Genomic DNA, 27,296 nt, shown 5'->3' on the forward strand with positions numbered 1-27,296 from the left:
GGGGGGGGGTCTGTATTTACCTTTTTTTCTCCTCTGGCCTGTTGCTTTAAGGAGAAAATATGCAGTCTAGCCATGTAGGCAAGATGGCTCCTGGCATTCTGGCCATATAGGGCCTTGTATCTGGGTAAGATCTGGGAAGCAAAGACTTCAGGCATATTGGTTGAGAGAGAGAGACTGAAGTGTGGCACTCCATGACTGGACAAGGCTAAGGCAATGTCATGCTAAGGGATATAAGGTTGGCTAGGCTGGTTTGGAGGAGAGAGTTGTAGTTGTAGAGATAATATTTATATTGTGTTTAAGGTTTTGTTTTTTGTTTTATCTGTGTTTTGATAATAAATGTGTATTTATTCAGATTTATATTACTTGTGAGAATGGGGATTTACCTGTGTGGGATACCCCAGTCCAATGTAGTATTCCCAGATTTCTGGATGCGGACTCAAGCCACTGGTATAATTCCTTGGGTACCCCAAAATGTGAACTCAGATCTTCTCACTGCTGGCCTGTCCCTGGCAGAAAGGTGACATAAGTTTATTAGAAAAGTTAGTAGTATGACATTACATTGCATTATTCAGAAACATAATTTAATTATATAAATAAAGACCATTTCATAATTCATAAAGAAAGGGACCAAGATATGGATGTATATGCAATCTTAGCTTTGATATTTGCTGCACTTTGAGTCACAACCTTCAAAAATGTAAGTTGTTGGATTTAAAAAAAAAAATGTTACTGTATTGCATTTTAATTATTTTCTTTTACCCCTCATCAGTCATTGGAGATAAACTCTAAAAGAGCCAAAATAAAAAAAAATAAAAAAAGTATTTTCTGATCCCTTTTCATAATAGAAATCTAGGTCCTAGTCTAGGGATTCTATGATTATTGCAAAAAAGTGGACAATGGAGACATCAAAAGAATTAAATAGAGCTATTAAGAAAAGAGTTTTAATGAAACTATATGGATTTCTTTGTTTTTATTAAAAAATAGTATTTAACTTTTATAATATACTAGATATAAGACCCTGTTAAATATTCAAGACCTCAGCCCTTTTAATTAAGACATTAAGAATTTCTCAAAACACATCACTACACTTCAGCCTGTTAAAAACTGAGACTACATATTGCTGATATGTTAAAGTTTAAAAAAGGGAGCAGGAGAGGGAGGAGAAGGAATAAACCTATACCAACCACCCAATCCCCTCCTCCCCCCCCACCCATCTTAAAAAAAAAATCTTCTCTATGCACCACAAAGTTATAAAACAGAAATGTGCCAATTCTTTAAAAAATATTTGTAGTTCACCTAGGCATACCAAATGGATGACAATGTTTGGGTCTGAAACCAATGTTCAGTTCCACAAAAACTAATGCATTCAGATTAAGCAAAATGTCTCTACACACTCTAGATGCACTTGTACCACATTTCCCTATAGATGACATTTCTTTTCTTAGCACATCTACCATCAAGTATGTCATTTTGCTCATCTTTTAACACCTTTCTTTGGGTTAACTAGGAATTGTGTTATCCGATATAAACTATTGTAACAGAGACCCAAGTGTCATTTGGACTTGTAAAGAAGCAAATTATGTCATTAATAATAATCACAATGTTTGACTGTAAGGATTTTAATAACTCTGCACAAATGCAAGCCCTCTGCACTCAACTAAGATGAAATATGCACTATATTAATGAGATTTGTTTTTGTGTTCTAGCCTGCCAACCACCTGCTGGCCAAGTATGAGTGCTGTCTGGTTAAATTGATTAAGCATCCATGTGGAGAGATCTTGTTGGTTTTTAAATCCAGAACTGTAACAACTCAGTAGCTGAGTGATAAACTATTTACTGCAGAATACCAAGACTAATCTCTAAGAAAAAAAACAAGACTCAAGCATTTTACAAGTTTAATTTTCACACTATTAAAAGAATCTTCCTCCCATTTTCTACTTTCAATACTGAAATAAAGTGAGATTGTAATATATTTCCTTTTTCTGGTTAGTTTGGGGCAGACATTTTCTTTTAAAATACATAGTAGTGTTCACTCTTCTCATTGTACTACCTGTACCATAATATGCACCACTGTGGTGATGGAGCATACTCCATATGGAATATCTTTCTTAGTGTAACAGTCCCCTGCCTGACTCACCTACCTATGGCACAGACACGCAGAGCCCAAGTGGAAGCACACCCACAATTGGCCTGGAGCCCCTGGGTAATGGACCAAAAGCATACAGAAGATGGGGGCAAGGGAGAACAGCAGCCAAGGGACCAGAAACAGCCCTAGCCATTCATATTCCCAGCAGAGCCATGAATTCTGTGACAGAGGCCACAGAGGCCCAGGCCATGCACCCCACGAGGGGTAGCCAGCCAGCTGCACCCCAAGCAGCAACTGAGGAGTCAGCTGTATCCCACCTGGGGAAGACTCAGGGAGAAGCTGAGAGCCAAGGGCCTGCCAGGAGTGACAGGGAAATGCTACTGGCAAGCCCCATGGCATGAAGCACTAAGCCAGACACAACCTGTGGTACAGCAGGGGCCAAGCACTCACCTGAGGACACCCACTCAAGGACCCTATCTCAGAAAGTATTGTTACAGGTACCCAGGGGCCACCCACAGTGGGTAACTAGGAAAAGGCTCCCTGAAGCAGTGCTCAAACTGCACAGGCCCACTGGTGATGCCTGTGGACCAGGTATTCACCAGAAAGTGGCTGGGAGGAAGCATAGGCTTTGTGGGGGTGTGAAGGTAGCCTTCCAAGGTGAAACCAGACCTGGCCTGGTGCCAACACAGGCAGGGTCCTCCTGGAAAGGGCACCTTCATGAGGGCCCACGTGGCTCTATAAGGAAAGTGAGGGGGTGTAAGGTCCAAAGTAGCTTGTACCCTGAAAAGTGGGAAGAAGCTCAGGCCAGTGAGGCAGTGGTGCCCTGCCTTACTGCCAAAGCAAGGTATTTTAAGTGTATCTTATCAATTTAGTTAACATTTTTTCAGAGCCCTACATTAGCATGAACAGGGGAATGGGCTCCTAAGGATCCCAGCCACAGCCTAACACCATGGGAAACCCCATGTGGTGAACACCTCCAATGTCACAAAAATGGCAAATATCACGTGAGTGTAAAGGGGTGGGGTGTGGGGGGGGGAGGAGCCCCACAGAAGATGCACCTCTATGGTCACATTTGGTCCACAGGGAACCATTGGATCACCTTCAGGTGAGTAGAGAGTCATCTTGGAACATAGAGTCATGGCAGGTAAGCAGGCCAGGTGTGATGTAGCCAGGCGCACAGAGCATACCCATGATGCTGGGGCAGTAGCGCTGGTTGTGAGCCTGTCGCACTTAGTTACTTCATCATCTTAATTTAATTTAAGTTTTACAAAGTCTCCTGGAGCCCAATGTTTCTCCAGAGAGACAACAAAGTGCCATAAAATAACACATTTGTGGAACTCAGCTTTGTGTACTGAAGGATTTGTTGGTCCCAGTGCAATAAGATAGGAAGCAACAGAGGTAACCATATTGTATTAAAAACAAAGGGCTTAGCTGAACAGTTTTTTAAGCAAAATAGCAGACAACAACTACATGGAATAGCCCAACCTACTGTTAGGAGTACACACACACACACACCCCCCATTATCATGAATCACCTAGTTAGAAAATTTAAAGCAAAATTGGTTGAAATGTATACAGTGTATATGCTTTATTTGGAGAAGCTTCCAGTTGTATCTAAAGATGTTTAGGGGGAAGATATTGGGGGAAAGAGAAATGTTTTCCATGACCAAATTGTAAAGTTTATCCTAAGGATTTGTTTTCCAATTTCTTAAATGAGGGACTAAAGGCAAGTAAATATGGTTCCTACCTTTCTCTCTTCTTCCCCTTGCAGCCATTTCTCCCTCTGTCTGTTCCTTCTTCCCTATTTTCTCCCACTTATCTTCCAAAGGAGACTCCTCTTCTACCTACAGTCCTTTCATGTCCTGCTTCTTTAATGCTGAATTCCAGAAGAAGCTTCCCTTTGACAGGGAAGTGGCATGGCCATGATGACAAACTACTACTTTTTAATCTTTTCTCATAATGGTGGGGATCTGTACCTTTTAAGATGATCTTAGGAGAGCCATTTGAAACTGGTTGTTGTTTGTAGGAAGACGTTTCTGGTACACATGCTGAGGAGTTACAACTTAGTCTACCCTGTGTGTCTGGCTTACATGTATCAAACCAAGAAATGTTGCAAAGGCTCTCTGAAGACACAGACCTTGATAACAGGAACATGGAAGCCATGTTTCAGTGGAAGCAGCTGTTGGGGCTACAACTTCAGGACAATTAATACCATGCAGGTGTACCCTGAAGAAGCAGACCCATGTCAAACTACTTGGGCTTTATTGATTTCTAAGCCAGTACCTCCCATTCCTGGTACCAGTACAATAAACATAGGAGGCAAACTTACATGTCCTTTTCTCCCTCTATTATAATGAGTAATGCACTGAATCAACGGTGCATATATTCAAAGTCAGGACACTACATTTGAGCTGAAGGTATTATTCTTTGGTACTGCTGCATTTTGTTCTCATTTTCTTACTCTCCACAACATAAAGAAAACCGGACCCTGGGATTATGAATGTTTGTTTAGCCCAGATTGTTGAGGGGGAAAAAAGAGTTCTAGGACCATAAAGAAAAGTACATTAAAAAAATCATTAAAAGAAATGTTTAGCAGTCTGGGTTAGTTTTGCAAAAATTTTCTCTATTTTATTTTTTATGTATTATCTTGTGTATAAATTTCTGTCCTTTAATTCTAGTTTATTTCATTTTGCTGGACACTTGAGTGTCTGTGCAGCACAGAAACTGCATATTCAGCATTAATGGAAGTCAACTCAGTTTTTTCACCTTGAAAAACCAAAATCACCATTGGTTTCCTTAGCATTTCTTTCTTTATGGAACATAGCCAAACAGTAGGTGAAGTACTTTACCACAATCAGCATTTAAATAATATGAAGGCCTCTAGCTGTGGGGATCTGCATGTTAAATAAGCATTTGTATTTGGTGTTCTTTTAAAGTGTTCTTTGGCAGGAAATGCTTACAGCTATGGCTACTTTCTTACAAAATTTCTAATGGATTTGTATGTTAATGGATTGGAAACGAGGATTATTTCTCACTGTAACAAGTATGGGTCTTGATTTATGTTATACCCACGTGTACTTGGTTAATTTTGAATAATTTTCTGTGGTATAGACAAGAGAGTTCTACAGACTAATTTCTTGTCCTAAATTTTGTGGCCATTTATGATTATATGCCACAGAATCTATTCTCATTTTTCAAAGAACTGATATTTCACTATCACAGAGCCATATATTCTCTCACGGAATTACTTACTGACCTGAATGAATATCATGCATATCTTCAGGAAGAGCTCTTCCAGGAGTCTGTGGGAATATATATACAAGTCTCACTGACAAATCACTATTTGACAAAAGGTCATTGGCAGCAAAGTGCAGACTGATAGATATTTAGACATAGCTAGGCATTGAAATATTGTAGGAACATATTCAACTAGTAATTTGAAAGCTGGCATTTAAAATGGAGTTCACTGGTGCCTATTTTCCATGTGCAGTTTCAACCTGAGACTGAGATTGGTGTTTATTAAAGCTATCAGTCAGTTAAATGTGTTTCTTCTATCTTGTTAGATGAGAGAGAGTGAGAGAAGAGGAGAAAAAGTTGAAGCTGGAGAATCCCCAGAGGGTTATAAAGTAATTTGGTAAAACTGCTGATTTGAAAATTCTTTAAAAGTTTAAGCCAGGTTTCTTGATAAAGTTGTTCAAAACTCTTATAAATCAGAGTCCTCTCTTCACACAGGTTTGTGTGAATCCTACCAAGCTTAGTTCAAAGTAGGTTTAAAAACAGGTTAGAGGCCAGGATCCCTGTTCCTGTTTTCACAGTGAAAAGTTCATATCTGAAGCACTGTGGTTTACCTGCTTCTGGTTTTCACTGTGAATTACATGAAATGTTTAGATCAGTGATTCTCTACCAGGGTTCCACAGCAGCCTGGAGTACCATGCTATCCTCCTGAGACTGCTATGGGGAGCCATACAATACAAGCACTATTAGGTATGCAAACACCTAGGCTAGGGATGGACATTACACATAAACTGGTTTAAGTGATCATAAACTGGTTTAAACCAGTTACAAAACTGATGTTCAGTGCACATAAACCAGTTTGAAATTACTGAAAACAGTTTGAGATAAACCTGTTGAATATAGTATCAGACTTAACTGATTTGGCTCAAACCAGTTTATGCAATGTCTGTCCCAGACCCCTTCCTACTTTAAGATAAACCAGACTATCCCAGCCACCTGGTATGTTCTATGGGCTAGACAGGGCTCTCTGCTCCACAGGAGGTCTGACCCCTACCCTCTGCTCCCTGGCTGCAGTTCTGGGAGAGACTTGCAGGCACAGCAGGGTCTGCTGGCTTCCCCCTGCCCTACCACCCTGCTTACTACTTGTAGCTCAAGCAGGGATCCCCACCCTTCCCTCCCACCATCCCAACTCCCACAGCACAGACCCCAGCCCCACAGACCCTAGGGATGTGGTATGCTAGGTAATGTGTGCGTCTCTCTCTAATTTCACTGGGACAGGCAGACAGAACAGGCTTTTTGGAGCTAATCAACAGGTCAGCCAGTAAGCTATTTAAGAAGAGTTTGAAGTAATAGAGAGAGCCTATTGTTTTGCTGATGAGGTAATAATCACTTATCAGCCCCCTGCTGGCTTGCTCACCTGTCAGTTTGCTGCAGACAGTATAAAGAAGCAGGATTGAAAAGCTCCATATCATCAACAGATGCATGCACTACACACACACCCTTGCCTCAGAGTGCTAGCAGGGGACTGGGGGGCTGGCAACACTCCTGCCCTTGAGCAGCCAGCGGGGAAAAGCATGGGATGATGCAGGCAGACCTCCCTAATCAGAGGTCCTACGGGGGTCTGGCCATGCCCACCCCCTCCAGCTCAGTGCTATGCAAGGGAAAGGATGGCTGCTCTAGCATCCCCCAGCTTCTAGCCTGAGCCACTGCAGGCATGTGCCTGAATTTCCTCAGTCCAGAGAGAATGTCTGTCCAGTTATAAACCAGTTCAGGCTAGCTAGATTACACTAATCTGCAAAGATTGAATCAATTCAGGCTCAAGCTTCTTGAATGTCTGTCGCTAACCCAAGATAAACCAAGAGATTGTAAAGAAGTATCCATGTCAAACACATCCTGATTTGTTGTGGTATTTCTGAATTCTATGCAGCAGAAGAATTGTTATTTTTCCTTAGTCAAAAAGATGAGTGAAACCTTGAGTCTAATGAGGGGTGTCTTGAATCGAAAAAGGTTGAGAATCACAGATGTAGCTAATGCACATTCACACAAAATTTGTTGGTATATGGAAACCAGGAATGGATCAATTGACCACTTATTTAATATCTTTATAGCTGTTCATTGTGTCTATGAAAAGGAGGATTATTTTGAAGAAACACTTGTTAACAATGACTTTAAAAATAGATAGATGGTGAACATACAATTCACATTATAAAGAAGTTTGTAAACAAAGTAGGTAGGAGCTTCACAAACACAGTTATTAAGGTTTGTCTCGGAGGCATTCATGTAAAGCTATATGTTTAAAGTGACATAACCAAACTAAATAATAACTGGTAGCTCTAGGATATGTGATATTCAGAGGGTGAAACTGAGAAGTCATTTTTATTAACAATAAAGTAGACAGAACAGTGCAGAAAACATTCTGCAACTTGCTGGACCTTTGGGAACACAATAATGCAGAGCTTATTTCAGGACTTATGTGTTTGTTGAAACACAAGGTTAAGCATTTAGTCACAACTATACAAATAACAGAGTTGCACATTTTATCTTCCACACCATTCTGGAGAGATTAGCAAGAGGGGAAGTTAGCTATGCAGTCTTTGGTTACATGGAAATTGGATGTATTATTCATGTGTCATGCTCAATGACATTTTGACAGGACAACCATCTTATACCTGTGCAATCAACTCACTTGGAAGCTAAAAAGAACCAATGGGCAATGGAGCTGTGGGTCATTCTTTCAGTGAAAGATGCAGTGACTCTACTTGGCATTTAGATCATTTGAGAATGACAGAGATATGAGAGACCAAGAAGAACACCAATATTTATACAGATATTCTACATCTTTTCCCAGAAGTTCTATAACAATGTTATAATAACCTTAATTTGTAATACCTTTGTGCAACTCCAAACATCAAAATAAAAACGTCAATTCAAGAAAAAAAATTAAGTATCTAATAAAGGCATGAAGGAATATTTTTACTTCTATAATCTGTGTAAACCTTACAAGTTTAGGGGGTGGAAAGAAATGCATTCCAGTCTTTCTAATGGAATTTAAGAAAGGAAATTAAAAACATCTTATTTGATAACATTTTGTTCTGATAAGATATAGAAACAAACAAGTCCTGAAATAAGCTCTGCATTATTGTGTTTCTAAAGATCAAGCAAGTTGTAAATTGTTTTTTGCACTGTTCTGTCTACTTATTGTTAATAAAAAAGACTCTTCTCAGACGTACCCTGTATAACATCTTCTCCTTAAGAAAATTTAGATATTTCTCTGCAATATTTTCTACCTGTGATGGCATATAATGCACTCTCCTTTAGCACAACTACACACACACACACACACACACACACACACACACACACACAACTAGAAAGTAGAAAAAAATCAAAGGAAAAATAAAGTCTGTGATTTGAGACGGATCCTTTGTCAAAACTTCTTGTTCTTATAATTTACTGGTTAAGGTCTCAGTCTCTTGCTGGATAGTGCAATGTCGCAAGATGATTTATTGTTTATTTAGTAGGCAAAAAATACATCTTCCTTCTGTGCCTTTGTGAAGGAAAGATGTAATAATAGGATTTCTGTCTGAATGATATTCAGACAAACTTTTGAAAACAGCAACTCTGTAGGCATATAGGTTTGAAAATACCCATAATGTATCTTCTGAGATATTCACCTCAGTGTTGTTTTATGTTTATATTTTAGACAGTTTAAATATATATACAAAAGTGACTCAGTCACGATATTTATTTTGAACTATTATTTACATTTTGTATCATTTAGTTTCATTCCCAGACTTTATCAAGCAAATCTAACAGTAACATATCATAATTACATAAACAATAAATAGCATTATACTCAAACTGTATCCCCTTGATTTTGATCAAATATACTATTTTGACACATCATCAGAGGCTATAGAAGAAACAGCAGTTTTCCTCCTAATTCTTATCCAGTTCTGATGCTGTTGTGAGCCAACATACATCATCAAATCATCCAAGTTATTTGATTCCTTTGCTATTATGAATTTAAATGAGCATGAGAATCAGATGATCATTTATCCTTCATGGGTGTTACCACAATAATGAAAGGAGAATGAACCAAACATAAAACTACTGAAAGGTCCTAGTCTCTCAGATTTGTTTTGTGTGCGTGCCAGCTCAGACCTCTTTTTTTATAACTAAATCATTACAAGGCCTTTTTGATGGCTTTCAGTGGAAAGGCCAAATAACATCTTGAATTGATTGTATTAATGCTTTGGCCCTTTTGCTTGTTCCTGTTTTGCCTAATTGTTAGCAAAGAGAGGAGAACCCCAAATTTACATCTGACAAACTTTTAGAACAAAACTCTATGTTCTGGAGTAGCATACCTGTGGCTGAGCAAATAGGGCACAATCCCCAGAAACTGTCAAGAGGGGATCTCTGGAATGGAGGTGAGGGACCACTTCATCCTCCCTCCCTGCTACACCCTGCACCTTCCCTGCAGTCATTCCAGCAGCCAAGTATAAAACAAGCAAGGAGGGCAGAGCAACAGCCATGGGGTTTACTCTCAGGGGAAGCCTCTGCTGTAGGGCAAGGTATCAAAGAAGCTTAAACATCTTGCATCTATTTTTCCCTGATGAATTATGATTTTTAAAATTGCTGCTCCACACACAAGTCCACATTAGCCCCTGTGTGCAGTGGTGTCCTCTGGGAGAAAACTTTACCAGCAGTACATCTATTCTAGAGCTCCACAATTTTGTCAGTTTTGAAGATTTTTCTTCTGAGGTGGCAAACATGGGAAATGAAGAAGTATCTACAGGGAAGGAAAAATTATTTTTAAAAATTATAAAGCATCTTGTGAGCTCCCTAAATGTTTTCCCAATGTTCTAGAAGCTTCGTGATACCCCAGATTCCCAGAGCATACCTATCTTTTGCTGCTACTTGTAAATGGGAGATCTAATCAATATTTATCCAGTCCTCTGGAGGAACATACAAAATATTCAACTATGTCCAGTGCTTGCCATGAGAAAAAAAACTTTACATTACTGGGGTTGAGGATTAATCCAACTTTTTTTTTAAGTTCCTCCTCTGCACTTTTCTAAGTTTCTCCTCCTTTTAAAATATTTCGGGTTTTTTTTTTAACGCTTGCTTTTGTTCCATTTTGTCCTGACTATGAAATGGATGGATGGCCTAGTATTTATATGTAAATGAACATATCTATACATGCAGTTAACTGCAGAGTAGACTAATTAGCTGGAGTAAAGCATCACTAGCTGCACATGCAGGGCTATTAGGCTGCAGTAAACTAATGTACACCACTGTAAGATAGTACTGGTGGGGACAGTACTATCTTATGGTGGTGTAATTCACTGCAATTAAACACACATGTAGATGCTGACCATGGGTGTAAATTGTGCCCAGTAAGCCCAGCCAGCAGGGACCCAGACTCCTGCCTGCTGCTTAGCCACATGGCTCTATGGTTTCAACACCCTTTTGCTGCAGCCAGACCCTGATGCCACTAGGGTTGACCTCCTGTACCTCCTACCAGCCTAGGACTGCTCCATCCTGGCTCAAATTGCTGCTGTCCCAGGTGCAGGTATAGAAGTTGCGCCTGGGAGTAGTTTACTCTGGCAAAAACTACTCTGGAGTTTATTGCTTGAATTAATTGCACATGTAAACCATGGCCAGAATGCAAAAATCAAGAGTCAGACTCTGGCTGTGTCAGCAATTTCATGTCTGGCTTCACTTAATTTGTCTGTACTTCAATTCATATATAAAAAGCTAGGATAATACTTCCTCTCTCCCCCTAGCCTTTATTACTAATTTAAATGAGTAGTTTTTTGTGAAATGTTCTCTAGCCATGTACTTGTACAGAGACCTTAATCTTAGCAGGGGGCCCTATGGCCTATTGTAATATTAATATAATCTCTAGTTTTTTTTATCAATGCTCTCCTAAATACTTAACTTTTCCAAAGTCCCGTTTTTTCTCAAAATGGCCTCTGTCTACCTGATTGATATGACTAAAATATGCCGTAAGCTGATGGGAACCCTGACCCCTCTACACAGATACTTACTGATGCCACTCTTGTACAAACAAAATATGTAATACACCTGACAGAAAAGCATGATTATTTTCTGCATGTTTGACAGTGACTGTCTTATAGTTAATACTTTACCAAGCAGAGATTTATGGTGATGTCCCTGTAATTGATTTTCTTCAAGAGCTAGACAGGAGCTACTCAGCATTCAGATACAAGAAATTAGAAGTGTCTGTTTGTTTGTTTTTCTTTGCCATTCATGTGCATATTGTTTTATGTATTGCATTTGCTATCCTGTGCACAGTAAGAATGGGGTCACATTATTGTACAATTTATTAATGTAAGACATGGTTTTTATTCTAGATCCTTAACTCTCCTTCCCTTCACCCCATTAGGCCCCAGTCATTTAGTATCATTTGCACTACTACTTGAGGGCTGAAGATAAGGTATGAATGAAGGAGGTTTACATTTTTCCAGATACTCCCCTAAATTGCTTAGATATCTAATATCTTCTAAAATGCTTCCCATACACTTTTATTATTTCCCTTCTTAAAACTCCATTGCCCAGTAAGACCCAGCACTATTTAGTTGACTTCTGTTACACCCTCCCATGGGTGGCAATTAGTTTCTCTTTTTCATAAGAGAAAAGAGTCTTGACTGTAATAGTCAAAATTATGATCTGACCTTCAGTTATAAGTCCAACAGCAGAGAAAGTTGAGAGCAGGTTTCTCCTCAGCAGCAGTGGCAGCTCTGGGAGCTCTGAGAGTTGTGTAGAACGAGTTCATTTCTAGGTTGCCATGGTGAGCGTATATACACCACATGCTTCTCATTTTTAGGAGATTAATGTTATGCTTTTGTTCTTCAAAGTGACTTTAATTGTTTAGTACGTCTTCCACATGAGGCATGTTAATGAATTCAAGTTGTGCACAAACTCTACAAAAGGAATTTAGAACCTGCCTGTGGCAGTGCACTTTTGGTGCCTCCCACTTTAAGGGCAGAAAACAGGCAGCAGCCAGGTGCCTGATTAGGGCAGCCATTTTGGCCCAGTGATATAAGATGGGCTGCAGGAAGGAAGGAGGTAACATCAGGCTGAGAGACTTCTTTGGGAATATCAGGAGGTAAGAGCATTAGCTATGGGGGTGGAGATGACCCTTTGTTCTGGGTAAGATGTAAAACTGCACCCTGCTGGGGAAGGGTGGTCTGGTGGGGCTCCTAGTGGCATGGGAGCCCCCAGAAAATGCTAGGGCAGGTACCTCCCCAGTGAAAGGTTGGTTGGGGTGCCTTATAACCCCAGCCCCACATCCATGGTGATGTTCTAATGAAAAGGGGGAGCCCAGGGCTCATTAAGGAGCCCTGAGCCAGAGCTCATGCTGGATGAGGGACCTGTGGCCATGCTGAGGCAGCAGGAAAAGCCTGCTGATGAGTAGAGACCCTGTGTGAGGGGGGCAATGAGCAGAGCAGCCTAGTGAGTGAGGAGGCTCAGTGAGGGGCCAGGAGTGAAGCGGGACTATAGTTGTAGAAACGCTCAGTCAATGCTCAGGTGAGGGTAGCGGGAGACACCCAACAGACTGCGCCAGGGCTGACTGAGAGGACAGCTAAGTCCGAAGGTGGATAAGGCCAGGCAGGATGAGTGTGGCCTTGAGAGGGGGCACCTATGAAAGAGGCTGGCTGAGAGCCAGTGGAATAAATGGGACCCCAGTGAGACAGGGGCAATAGAGTACAGAGCTACAACTGTGTGCCCAGTTTGTTCTGACCATAGGCCAGAGAAGTAACACCTGTGAGGAATGGGGCCCATGGAGGGGAGGTTGGAGTGGGTATTAAGGCCCTTGTCAGCAGGGCCAGTAATGGGTAGCCTCCCATCTTAGTAACAACTCTCACATTTTTCCAGAAAGGTGTGTCAGGAGAGTAAAGCAGGCGGTTACCCCAGGAGCAGGGCGGCTGGCAGAGACCTGAAGAGGAGGCCACCCTGTTATACTGCCCTTTTGGGGGACAAAAAATGGTTCTTCACTTTGCCCTTGTTGAAATTCTACACAGGCAGAACAATGGTCCCTAATGCAAGCAATCCTAAATACTTGCTTGTAAACCAACTTTTGTTGAAGAGTTTTATTTTGTTATAAAAATGTGTGTCTTATGACCTGCCTTGCAACTGCAAAGCTATAGAACTAACATAAGACAACCACAGACATCTTGTGTGTGATGAACAGATCACTTGGAGTTGATGTACCCTCAGCTTTTGTTTCAAAGCAATGTCTTTGCACCATAAAATAAAAAAAACTAGCTTTGCATAGTAAATGTATCTCCAACATCTACAATGTTATTAAGGGTGGCCTGTATAAACTAAATTTCTGTCTTTCTTCACTTCCGGTCTACAATAACTACTTCACTTCCAGTCCCTGAAGCTTCCTGTAATGCTTTCAATATGCTTACTGTTTCTCTAGTAAATTCCAAGTGTACACCAACTTTAATAAAATGAGGGAAAAAAGGTAAAAGCCTTTTCAATCTGATTGTTTCCTCCTCTTACATCAGAATACTAGGCATCAGAAGCTGACTGTTGTGGTTTTGCGGGGGGGGGGTGGTTGTGTGTGTATTCACAGTGAACATAAAAATAAAGCCTTAATAAAGGCCACATGAAATGGTTCAAAAGATCACTGTGGCTACTGACCTAATTTATACCAATCCTAATATACAATAACATCCTCTTTGACATTGTTAGACTGTTCAGAAAATTCTTGTTGAATCGTATTTCAGTGCATTTGGCATCACAAACTTAAAACAAAGGCATTATTTTGGTTTGGTAGCTTTTCTCATTGCCATAGATGCACACACCACAACAATCAAGTTCAACTGCTGCAGAAGTGATTTCTCCCAAGGTATTAACAGTGCAGAATCTGAATTTTTTATTTTTTTTTTTAGGAGCACTCTGTTTGCTGTTGAGGGGACTAATGTGGCAGAGAGTAAGAAACCTGATGATTTATGGATCTAAAGGGTAAGCAGTGTGATCTGTTATGTGAAGAAGTATTAAATCAGAGCAATTTTCTTGATCTTGCTGCATGAGGCATGCATCTTGCTGTAGAAGCTCAATTGAAGAAGGAGAGTAAAAGAATTGGAGTGAAATGAGTCATGTGGGAGAGAGTCACTGAAGACAGGCCAGACAAACACAGGTTTATATATAAAGGCAGAAGCACTGAAGCAAGAGAGAATCTCAAGAACATAGAAAAGCTGGCTTGATATAAAATGAGAGAATAAAAAAGTGATAAAAGGACTAGACAAGGAACCATCTGAGGAATCGGCTGTGGGATGTAGTTGTTGGCAATGGGCAAAAGCCTTCAGAAAAAAGGGATAATCTAGAATCTGTGGAGGGTAAAGAGTATGTAAAATTAAATAACAGAGACCAAGATCAAGAAGGCTGTTGCTGTTGGAAAGTAAAAGGGAGATTTTTGGCTGAAAGGCACACAGTTGGGAATCAAGCCTGGAATTATGAACAACGGATGCTGACTGGGGGGGGGGGGGGGGTGGGGGGGGGGGGAGACTATAAAGCTTGAACTTCGAAGGGGCAGAGCACGGGACCAATTTTGTATAGTAAAACATGTTTCAAACCTAAGATTGGAGTTTTATCAGTTAAAAAGGATGCTGAGCTGTAAATGGACTGGATCATCCTTGCGGAAAGGAACATGAAATGTTAACAGATCCCTGCATCCTATTGAGCCGAACAACCACATAAAACATTTCAACTTGACATAATTCACAAATTCATATTATGATGGCCTTTTGTGTTCAATGGCACATGACCACATTTTTCTGGGAAGTAGTCTATATTCATGGACAATATTATTTTATTAGATCTCTACAGAATGTTACTTCTGCCCTTCCGTCTCTCATCCCAGCATAGAAATACAAATTTGTATGCAAAAAATACAAATACAATTTTTCCGTTGTTATTTTCAGCTATTTTTTATTATTGTTTTCTTTTCTATAAATATGCATCTCACCTCTAGGCAAACAAGATTCCTTGGGTGAATCTGATATCTTTTATTAGACCAACCCAAATAGTTGGACAATAATTATTAAGCAAGCTTTCAGGTTCAAAAACCCTTCGTCAGGCTAAGGAAGTTTCAGCAGTTGGTGTGTGCTCTTCCTACATTTTCATTGACTACCTGTTTGTATGCATACCATCCCAGCCTCTGGCTTCTTTACTTTTCATTCCATCCAGGAAGAGCACACACCAACTGCTGAAACTTCCTTAGCCTGACGAAGGGTTTTTGAACCTGAAAGCTTGCTTAATAATTATTTTCCAACTATTTAGGTTGTTCTAATAAATATATCAGATTCACTCAAGGAACCTTGTCTGCCTATGTCCTTAGACCAACACAGCTACAACCTACACACCTGTCTCACCTCTAGGAATTTACAGCAGTAACAATACCGTGAGATAAGTGAAATGGTCCAAAATCTCCTTCCATGCATCACATGAGTACTAAGAAATGAGACAGTTTAAGGTACTTCTATTTCATCTTCTCACATCCCCAAACTGCTACTACTGTTGTGTTTTCTAGACTGCCTAGCTACCCAGCTTGCACTTCTAGATTTCCATCCTCTCTGGATACAAACAGGACAGTTATGTCTACGTGCCTGGTCATAAGGGCCAGAAACAATAGCATTATCTAAATGATTTGTGTTCACAGTTTTCCTAAAACTAGATACACCATTAGAATGAAATTCTACCCACGTTATATGCCAGCATACCTATGAGCACATGCACACATTCCATAGTCAAGGGCCATGTAGAGGCATTGCATTTCTATCAGAAGAATTCCATCTCTCCTGGTAGAAACCACAAGTATACTGGTGTTCCTAGGCTCTCCAGGAAAAAAAAAGGTTCCAAGATTTTAAAAACCCATCTCCAACCTCATATAGGTCACTCCCAGGAGAGTTTCTCCCAGAAGAATCAATGCCTGCCCAATTCCCTGCATCTCAACTCCCCTTGGAGAAATGCTCCCTGCAATTTCCCAAGACTAGGATGACCCTGCTCTCGGGGGGGCATGAGAAGCAGCTGCTGTTTGCCTTCTTTTGGTCCTGGGAGGAGTTGGGTAGCAGGGAATGGTCCTATATCCTCCCCAGACTGGAGTTATCCCAGGGGTGGGCAATTTTTTTGGGCGGAGGGCCGCTTACGCAGTTTTGGCAGGCTGTCAAGGGCCACATGGGTAGCTCCGTGCCGTGACAGGTGCCCCGCCCCTTGACAGGTGCCCCGCCCCCTGGTTACCACCTTGGGACCAATGTCCCAATGTCTTGGGACCGATGTCCCAGGGCCAGCACTGGTGAGGCCCAAAGCGGACCACAGTCTGGCAGGGGCCTCTGGAGCTGGGCTGAGCTGCACCAGCAGGGAGAGGGGGGAGCTGGCCTGGCTCCATAGAGCCCCTGCCAGCTGGGACCCCGCACTCCTACCACCCTGCTCTGGGCCCCACCAGCACTGGCTGTGGGGCACCAGTGCAGGCCCCGTGCTCACGCTGGCCCCCAGCCCCACGGTACAAGTGGGGGGCAGCACTCAGCCCTGACCCCCTTCTTGCCAGCAGGGAAGAAGCTGGTGCTGAGCACAGGGAAAAGTGGCCCCTCACTTTCCCCATGGCTGGTGCTCCCTGCTGCAGCTGCTCACAACCCACACAGGGCTGTCTGGAGCAGTCCCTGGCAGCTCAAGGTAGGCAGCAGCAGCAGCAAACACTGCCCAGCGTGGCAAGCAGGGGGGCCACTTTTCTCTGCATTGAGCAGCTGCTGGCAGTGGGCCCAGGTAACAAGGTGATGCTGAGTGCAGTGGGGTGGGGAAAGCAGTCCATCCCCACCCCTTGCCCAGCACCCCGCACTATAGCCACTCGCAGCCTGCCTAGGGCTGCCTGTGCCTGCTCCAGACAGCCCCAGGTGGGCTGCAAGAACCTGCAGCATGGGGCACTGGCCATGGGGGGGGGGGGCAAAGGGCTGCTTTTCTCCGCACATGGAAGGAGCCCAGGGAAAAGCTGAGCGTTGAGTGGAAGCGGTCTCTCCCCCACCCCACGCCTGGTGCCCTATGCTGCAGGTGCTCACAGCCCACGGGGCTGTCCAGAGCAGGCACAGGCAGCCCCACACGGGCTGCAAGCAGCTGCAGCTACAGCGTGGGGTGCCGGCCACAGGGCAGGGAGGGGCTGCTTCCCTCCATGCTCCTTCCTTGCCCGGGGTCCCCCCCTTACCTGAGCTTCCCACACCGGGGCAGCCACGTGCTCCCAGCCCAGCAACCCTGGCTGGGGCTTCCAGCTGGGGAGGCAGGGCCGGGCAGGCCTCACTGTTGTGGGAGCCCGTCGGGCTTCCCCTGAGTCCTACTGCCCTTGGGTCCTGTCATTTTTTACAGGAACCAAGGGCAGAGAAATATTAATTTTCTACATTTTTTAGGGTTCCCACGGGCCAGATAGAATGGCCTCATGGGCCGGATTTTGCCCACCCCTGAGTTATGCTCTGCAGCCCACTGCTCCCCACTCATGCCCTGAACCAGAATCCCCAGCCTGAGGATCAGGTGTGGGGGTTGCCAAGTTCATTCTTCACTTGGCTCCTAGCCACCACAGGCCAAGCAGAGGAGCAGGCACTTCTTCCCTCATGAATGATCCTCAGACTGGGGTTCCCTGGAGCAGTTGAGTAAAGGCCCCTACCCACTGAGGAGTCAGCAGGGGGCTTTACTCAGTAGTTCCAGTCCCTGCAGGATTGCCCAGTCTTGGGGATATACAACAAGCAGGGGAGAAAGCTAAAGGCATGCTGAGCTCATAACTAAATAATTTTATTACTAATAATTATAATGCTCATCATAAGCTTAGCAGCAAGTTTTACCCCATTCAGTGTTTTCATGACAAGTAAATATTTTTTTTTAAAATAACTGAAAATTAGGACATTTCTACTGCACCTATCCAAGCTGCATTAGTATAGGAAAGTGTACACCAAAATGAATTTTCTAGATATATTCTCTACTTTCCATCAAAAATATTTTCCCTTTCATAACAAAAAGAAAATGCTTTCTAAGAACATTTTCTTCTCTCTAAGGCAGCCTGATGAAGTAAGTGCCCTGCCCTTATTGCATCATTACAGTATGAATAGAAAATATGCTGTGGAGAAAAGGTAGCAGCTGTCATTTTCATACATTAGTCTGTAAGGTTGTTGCAAGACCATGACTGCCATTCCATTTGAATGTCTGCCTAAGCACTCTTCTTCATGTTTTATTAATGTTTATGGGACGTAAAGATGCCTGCTTAACACTCACTGTGCCTTTTTACTATAGCACGTGATGTATAGCATAATCACATTTGTATGACAGCACACTGATGTTGAATGCCAAGCATAGTATTTAGATGGTTATTATTATTAATGGATTTTACTAGCTTAAATATATTGCTCTATGATGAAATAAAGTCAAAATTGCCTTAGACTTGAGAATAGCCTTCCCAGAAAGCTGGCGGACAAAGAAGTTTCTGTGAGGAAGGAAAGCTCTGATTTTGAAATTTCATCACATCTTGTATTTGTTTAAAATAGCATATTTTAATTCTTGAAACAAATTGAGAAGCATGGAAAATTGTTTTTAACTATTAAAATGATTAGATCAATATTAGTACTTAGTTTACTTAAACTGTAATTGCTTGGAAGTTTTATAACTATTATTTTTCAAAAACCAGCTCATGGAAAAGCAGCGTCATGGCATGGAAACTGAACTGAAATTTGCTTTACTTAAGTGTCTTATGCTTCTGCATTCTTTGTAAATCATTGTGATAGGAGCCAGTAAAAGGTAAAACACTCCTTCAGCTGTATGTTAAGATACTGTAATACTGAGGGAGATCAAAATGGAGACCACACATCACTGTGAAAAACACACACAGTGTAGCAGGTATCTAAGCCTGTAGAACTACTTTAATTCACTACAAAAAAATGCTGTGAGGAAGCCAGAGGACTATGATTCATATAGATATACCTGTAAATGTTGCAACCTTTCAAGGACAATATATAGAATGATGAATTTAGAAACTCAAACTATAGGACCACTAATGCACTCCAAACATTAAAAATGTGCGCGCGTCACAAAATTATCATATGCATCAGATTTTTATATCATCTCAAAAGTACAACATACTAGAAAACATGAAAGAATTTTTTGAGAATTGAAATTTTCCAAAAGAAAAATAAAGCCAAAAGGCAACATTTCCATTAGCCAAAAAACTGGGGCAACAATGCTTTAATTCCAAAGAAAAATTTATTAAAACATTTTTAAATACTTTGAGTTTTAACCTTCTTCAAATTTTTACTAAAATTATAAAGATAACTTTAGACCAAAAATTTGAATTTTTCTATTTGAAAATGTCAAAGAGACACTTCAAAAATCTTCAAAATTTTATTAAAGTATTTTTAAAACAAAAACCTTGTTGAAACTGATCCTCTTCCACAGTTTTTAGTTTTGACAAATCTGCATTTCCTGCCCCCCCAAAATAGGCTCCATTGAAAAAATGTTGGCCAGGTTTCTTCAGGATAGATAGTCTATCAAGTGAACTTGTTTTATATGATGTAGTGGCTTATATACAAACTACATTAAATATTCTATGCCAGATTGTTTCTCTTTTTTTAAAAGCTAGGAAAAATAATATAAATCAAATTTTTCAAATTTAACAATAAATTTTGAAGGCATGGGTTATGCAAAAAATCAAAATGGCCAGGGAAAATGATGTTGCAAGTCCAATCTGATGAAAAATTAAGCTGATACGATCATATAATCAAAGACTATCATAATGCATACAGGTAAGGATGTATATTAAAGCTGCACTGGTCACCTTCATTCTGGCATGTCCTAACTTTTGAGTATTTGGCTTTACAACAATTATATTTTCAGAATGTTTTTTCATGGGGCTTTATGGGAAATGGGAAGGATGTTTGCATACTGTGGAGCCTGCGGCCAGCTCTGCCTGGTCTATCGGGGTGTTGCCCCTCCCCTCAACTCGCCTGCCACGACTTGGATGTAAATATATACCTTCAGAGGGGTCTACAGTGGAGATCTTTATCCTGGGTGGGGCCTCCCAAATAGACGGTGTTACTCACGGTCGTCTGACACGGTGGTCCACGGGGCTCCGCCTCCCCTACACCCCGTCCACGTGCCAACCGCTGGGTGATGCGTGGCTGCAGCTGCGAACGCGGCTCCTGCTCCCGCTGCTCTTCAGCAGGTACGTACGCCCTTCTGGGGGCTTGCTCTCGGGGTCTGGGGTCTGTGGGTCCTCCTTTCTCTCCCTCGAGAGCCTGTGGGGGCACTTCACCACCACAGACCTCCCCCCTTAAGTTGCCTCGTGGCGGCTGGTTTTCTCTCGTGACGGCATGTGTCATCTGCTGCTCCTCCCCATGGAATATGACCTGAACCTTCCTCTGGGTTGTCCGTGCCTCCCCATCTGGACAAAAAGTCAGCCACAAAGTTATCTCTGCCCAGACGGTGTATCACCATGAACTTGAATGGCTGTAAAGCCAAAGCCCAGCGGGTGATCCTGGTGTTCATGCTCTGTTTCTGTGTCAACCACTGTAGTGGTGCGTGGTCTGTTACTACCACGAATTCCCTCCCCATCAGGTAGTATTTAAAGTATTCTATTGCCCAGCGTATTGCCAGGCACTCCCTCTCGATGGTGGCATACCTGGTTTCTGCACGGCTGAGTTTCCTGCTGGCAAAAGCGACTGGGTGCTCTTCCTACCCGTGTTTTTGGCGTAACACTGCTCCCAGAGCCCGTCCTGATGCATCCGTCTGTAAAACGAAAGGGGCATTAAAGTTAGGTGTGTGCACGATAACGTCATGGTGCATTGCTTCTTTCAAGTTTTGGAAGCTCTTTCGCATCTCAGGTGTCCATTTCAGTGGCATTACCGATCTCCCAGCTAATGCGTCTGTAAGTGGTGTGGAGAGCATTGCGAAGCAGGGTATAAATCGCCGATAATAGTTAACAAGTCCCAAGAAGGAACGCAGTTTGCGGGTTCGCGGCTCCGGGAACTGCCTTATAGCCTCAATCTTATCTGTGAGGGGCCGAACTGTCCCTCGGCTCACCCGAAATCCCAGGTATGCTGTTTCTTTCCCTGCTAGTTTACATTTCTTCGGGTTGGCGGTCAGCCCCACTGCTTGGAGTTCTCCCAGGACAGCTCTGAGGTCTTGAAGGTGTTGTTGCCAGCTGGCGGAAAATATAATGATGTCATCAATGTATGCTGCCGCGTATGCTGCGTGGGGTGCCAATAGGTTGTCCATCAACCTCTGGAATGTCGCAGCTGCTCCGCTGAGGCCAAAGGGCATCCACGTGAATTCGAATAGGCCCCACGGGGTCCCGAAGGCTGTTTTGGCACAATCTGTGGAGTGCATCGGGATCTGCCAATACCCCTTTGCCAAATCAAGCGTGGTTATATACCGTGCTTCGCTGATTTTCTCAACGAGGTGAGTGACATGGGGCATCGGAAAGGCATCAAACGTAGTCAGGGCATTGAGCTTCCTGTAGTCTATGCATATGCGCAATGACCCATCCGGCTTGACAACAGGAACTATGGGGCTCTGCCATGGACTGCGGGACGGTCGTATAATCCCTTGTTCTTGCATCTTCATGATCTCCTGCCGTATTTCCTGTTGCCACCGTTGAGGTATCAGCCTCCATCTGTCCCTAACCAGTGCCCCCTGAGGTGTCCTGATCTCATGTTCTACTCCCATTACCCGTCCCGGGACCTCTTGGAACACTGCCCTAAATTCTTCTATCAGAGCTAATAATTCTTGCTGTTGATGGTTGCCCAACTCCTTGCCCATTTGTACTGACCCCTCCTCCCCGGGTCTTCCTAACCCGGGACACGGCGGTCCCAGGTCCTCCTTTGTATCCTCATCTAGGGCCAACCAGCCCTGTGGAGTTTTCCACTCCTTGAGCAGATTCACATGGTAAATCTGTCGTTCCCGGCGGTGGCCCGGTTTAAGTAATTCGTAATCCATGGGTGGAGGAGGTTGGCAGCGATACCAGAACTTTGTCCCCCGACTGGAACGTCCATGTTCTCGTCTTCTCATTGTAGCGCCTTTCCTGTATCCCTTGGACGTCCCTCAGGTTTCGCCTGGTGATCCATTGGGCCCTGGAGATTCAGTCTTGCAACTCTTCCCGGTACCTTTCCACCGATACCCCCAAGCCCATTGGCCTCTCCCATTCTTCCCTTACAATTTGTAGCAGTCCCCGAGGACTGTGGCCATACACCAATTGAAACGGAGAGTACTGGGTTGACTCTTGCGGTGCGTCCCTCAGGGCGAACAACAAGGGTGTCAAGATAGTATTCCACCTCCGGGGCTCTTCCTGGGTGCACCGCCTGAGCATCCGCTTGATGGTCCCATTTAACCTTTCTACCAAACCATTAATTTGGGGATGATAGATCGAGATCTTTAGCTGGGTGATGCCGAGGGTTTTACATAGAGCTTTCATTACCCTAGACATAAAGTTCGTCCCCTGGTCTGTGAGTGGTTCTATCCACTTGAGTAGCTCTTCTGCCACCCGAGTGGCTGTTATGGACCTCAGGGGCACGGCGTCTGGGAACCAGGTGGCATAATCTACCATCACCAGGATATATTGGTATCCGTTATGGGACCTGGGGAGGGGTCCTACTATATCCAGGGCGACCCGCAAGAACGGTGTCTCTATTATTGGCATGGGATTCAGGGGTGCCCTTGGGGGCTTCCATTCCTGTGCCCTCTGACACTCCGGGCATGCGGCCCCCCGCCTTTCCACGTCCTCTTGCAGACGAGGCCAAAAGAATTCTTGAGCCAGCCTCGCCCGGGTCTTGTTACATCCCAGATGGCCACCCATGGGTAAGTCATGGGCCAATCTCCACACCACTTGGCGAAGTGAGGACGGGACCACTAACTGCCTCCCTCGTATGGTACCCTCCTCACCCCGTTGGACCCGATATAATAGCCCGCCTGTTACCTCGAAGCCAGGACGACTCCATGAGGATCCTTCCCCGGGGTCGATGTCCCACATCCGCTGCAGTTCCGGGTCCTCATGTTGTGCCCTACGGAATTGGGCCGCACTCACGAACTGTTCTAGGTCGATGCTGTCTGACATTATTTCATTCCGACGGGCCGGGCCCTCGCCGGCCCATCCCTCTCCCCTCTTGATCCGGTTCCTCTCCTCTTCCATATCCCTCACTCGCTCAAGGACTGTATAGAATGGACCCCATTCTCGGCCTAGGATCATCTCACATGCCAGGGTTGGGGCAATTCCAACTCGTAGCTCTCCACTAAACTCCATCACCCTGAGCGGAACATAGCAAGTCTGGAACTGCATCTCCCCCCCTAGTATGCAGGTCATCATCAGGGATCCCGCACTCTTCCGTCCCATCTGTGGAGCAAGGTCTGCCCGAAGTAGGGACTGGGAACACCCCGTGTCCAATGTGGCCTTAACCGCCCTGTCTCCAGCCCATGCGGTTACCACGGGTTGGTTCCATCCTTCATCTTGGGTTGCCGACCCAAAACTACAATCCATAGGCTCCCCTCTCTCCGCCTCTTTGCCTCTATCCCAGGAGGGCGGATATCCTGTTTGGGTGCGACTCAGCTCGCTCAGGCCCACCCCACATTCGCGGGAGATGTGTCCTGTTTGCCCACAGGGGTAACACACCACCCTTTTTGGTGGTCCTCGTCTCAGGGCCATTCGCCTTTCCCCTTCACTTGTCTGTCCCTCTTTAGGGCCTCAGGAGCCTCACCCGTATCCCCGCTCCCTTTCTGAATTCGCAAAGGCCTCAGCCAAGCGAAGTGCCTCTTCACTAGTTTGTGGCTGATGTCTCCGTACCCATCTCTGGGCATCCTCCTCCAAATCCCATATGAATTGTTCTAACAGGATCTGGTCCATCATGCCCGCCCGGTTGAACTTGCGGCTGGCAACCATTTGTTAAGTGAGTCCCTTAAAGCTTGCAACAACCCCCGGGGTTGCCTAGCCTCCTTGGTCTTTTGGGATCTAAAGGCCTGCCGGTGACTTTCCGGTGAAATCTCCAGCCTGTAGAGGATTGCTGCCTTACCTGTCCTGTAGTCACGGGCTTCGTCACTTGATAGTGCTCGGTAGGCGGCTTGGGCCTGATCTATCACCAGCGCCCCCAGGTGGTGGCCCCACTGACCATGGTCCAACCCCGTCTGGATGGATGTCCTCTCGAATGCTTCAATATAAGCTTCTGGGTCATCCTCCCTAGTCATCCGGGGCATTTTAAATAAAGCAGCATTTCGCTGCATCCACTCCTGCTGGTGTGCACCCTGTAGTTGCTGCACTTCCAGCACCTGCCCTATGGCCTGGATCACCAGCGTAAGCAGCTCTGCGTGCGCTAGTGTTGGCTGCTGCATTGCTATTTAGTCCCGGGTCGGGAACACTGTCCCGTTAACGCTGTACAAGGATGATGCGATTTCCCGGCCAATGCACCACTGTGGAACCTGCGGCCAGCTCCGCCTGGTCTATCGGGGTGTTGCCCCTCCCCTCAACTCGCCTGCCACGACTTGGATGTAAATATATACCTTCAGAGGGGTCTACAGTGGAGATCTTTATCCTGGGTGGGGCCTCCCAAATAGACAGTGTTACTCACGGTCGTCTGACGTGGTGGTCCACGGGGCTCTGCCTCCCCTACACCCCGTCCACGCGCCAACCACTGGGTGATGCATTCCAGATGTTTCCAGGCCTTGTATGACGGCCTCAGACCGGTTCTCCAGTTCCCAGTCGTTCTCCCTCCTCCTGGGAGCGATTTCTCCTTTCTCCTCTCTTACAGAAAATACTCCTCCAAGTTAGGAGGAGCAGCAGGGTGATTCCCCTGATTCCAGCTCCCTCTTGGAGCCTCCGCTGTCTCCCCTCTCCTACCAACAGCAGAGCGCTCCCCTGCCTCCTGAGCACCAGCCGCTTCAGGAGACTGAGAGAGTGCCTCGGCTTGCACTCTCTGGCTGCCTTCTGCCCTGCCTCCCGTAGAAGGCTTACAGCTCTCTGCTAAGCTGCCTGCTTGAGATCCGCAGGCTGGGTCCTCTCCTCTCCGTGCCTGAGTTCGCAGCACGGGCAGCCCGCCCGTACTCTCTCTCTCTGGCTCCCCCTCTCTCCCTGTTCTGCCGGCGTTTTTAAACTTTCCTGCAGCTGCCGCTACGGCCGCTGGGATTGGCTCAGCTGTTCCCCGCGCCGGGAACAGCTGTTGCCACAGCCGGCGTTATGGCAGTTCACACATCTGCAGCTGAGAACACGGCTCCTGCTCCCGCTGCTCTTCAGCAGGTACTTACACCCCTCTGGGGGCTTGCTCTCGGGGTCTGGGGTCTGTGGGTCCTCCTTTCTCTCCCTCGAGAGCCTGTGGGGGCACTTCGCCGCCACACATACATTATATCGTACAATCATATTTAATAGGTATCCAGAAGATAGATTGGAACAGGAAATTTTGAATGTTTCAAACTTGGATTTAGGCATCTAAATTCCACCTAAGTACCACTTCATGTGCTTAATTCTTTTGCTTAGGTCTGGGTCTCTGATATATATCTAAGATCCCTGGCTCCTGGGTTTTGTCCATGTGTTTAAGGTCAACCCAATCACCATATTTGGGATCACAAAGGAATTTTCTGCCATTGATGGTTTCTTGTCTCTTCCGCTTTCCTCTGGTATGTAGTCGGATTTTTTTTATTATGATTAGGTTCTCTGTGGCTGCAGTATGTAAAAGGGGCCAGAGCTCTTGCAAACTTTTTTTGGATAAAAAGTTGCCTGAGACCACAAAGGACCTGACTGGAAATTCATTTCAGGTTTAGATACCTGTTAAAACCATTTCTTGCCTGAGCTGTTTAGATTTTAAAAAGTCTTATGACTTAAATCAAGTTCTCTGCTTGAAAAATAATTCTGCTATTTGGAGAAAAAAACAAATAAGGATCATCTATTGAACCACTAATTTGTGAACATTTAATGGTTTATATTAAAAAACAACCAGAATGTCACCCTTCCCATTGAAATCAATTCAAACCTAGATTGAAATTCATTTAAATTTAGTTCTTCCGTGTTTTTCCCAAAACAGAGACAATAAATTATCAAGAGATAATGTTCATGCAAAAAATCCAGACCCACTTTAGGTAAGAAAAATAGAAATTTTGAAACAACACTTTTAAAAACATGCCCAGTTCAATGACAGGTTTTTGGATTTGAAGGAAACATTGGATACAAAGGTGTAGCCTGCTTCCTAAAGATCAGACTAAATTATCATCATGGTTCTTTTTAACATTAAAATACATGAAATTTTGTAAGAAACTAAATGCTTCTATTAACCCAAGAAAATTAATCTTGGAGTCTTCAAACTAAACTTTTTTAGGTCAGCTATTCCATTGTTAGATACAGCAAAACATAATATTTTAATAATACTATCAATAATACTTGATTTTTTTTGTGCAGTGGATTTGATTTGTAAGTGGTATATTTTCTTCAAAAGACCAAAGAACCAAAACTTACTTTACAGCAAGTGCTTGTGTATATGACAAGCTGCCTGCAGTGGCAAAATATCTACTATATTGTACCCTTAACAATCTTGAAAAATTAGAGATCGATTTTTCACTCTGGATCTTCCATTTGCCATGGTATAATGGTCTTCATGCTTTCTTGAAGGTCTTATGCATCACCTTTTCAGTAATGTAGTATTCTGTTCCTCTGTGAAAATACCTTCAGCAAATATTTCATAGAATTTCTGACAGAAAAGCTAAGGATAGGGCTTCAAAGTTTCTTTGTATATTTGAACTATTATTGGTTCTTGGAGGTAAATTTTAATTTATGAATACCAGTTTTGCTTTTGATTATATTTTATAGATTTTTTTGTTTGTTTGTTTCTAGTTACTTCAAATATTTGTAAAACCAACCCACTAATGGTCTAAAGCATACTGGTGAATAAATGTCCTGTAAATTAATCTGAACACAGTGTAGATCATACCAGAAGGGCGGGGGGGG

General features: G+C 43.7%; 1 long non-coding RNA gene across 1 annotated transcript in view; it reads right to left on the reverse strand.

Annotated features, from left to right (window-relative positions):
- The window catches only part of LOC112551281, a 190,577-nt gene that overhangs the window by 57,847 nt on the left and 105,434 nt on the right, over nucleotides 1–27,296 (reverse strand). The window contains exons 4-5 of the long non-coding RNA XR_003095551.1: nucleotides 5,343–5,388; nucleotides 384–506 (exon numbers count right to left, since the gene is read on the reverse strand). This is a non-coding gene — a long non-coding RNA (uncharacterized LOC112551281). The remainder of the gene's footprint in view (nucleotides 1–383; nucleotides 507–5,342; nucleotides 5,389–27,296) is intronic.

This window comes from Alligator sinensis, unplaced genomic scaffold (assembly GCF_000455745.1).
Source record: "Alligator sinensis unplaced genomic scaffold, ASM45574v1 scaffold1213_1, whole genome shotgun sequence".
NCBI lineage: Eukaryota > Metazoa > Chordata > Crocodylia > Alligatoridae > Alligator > Alligator sinensis.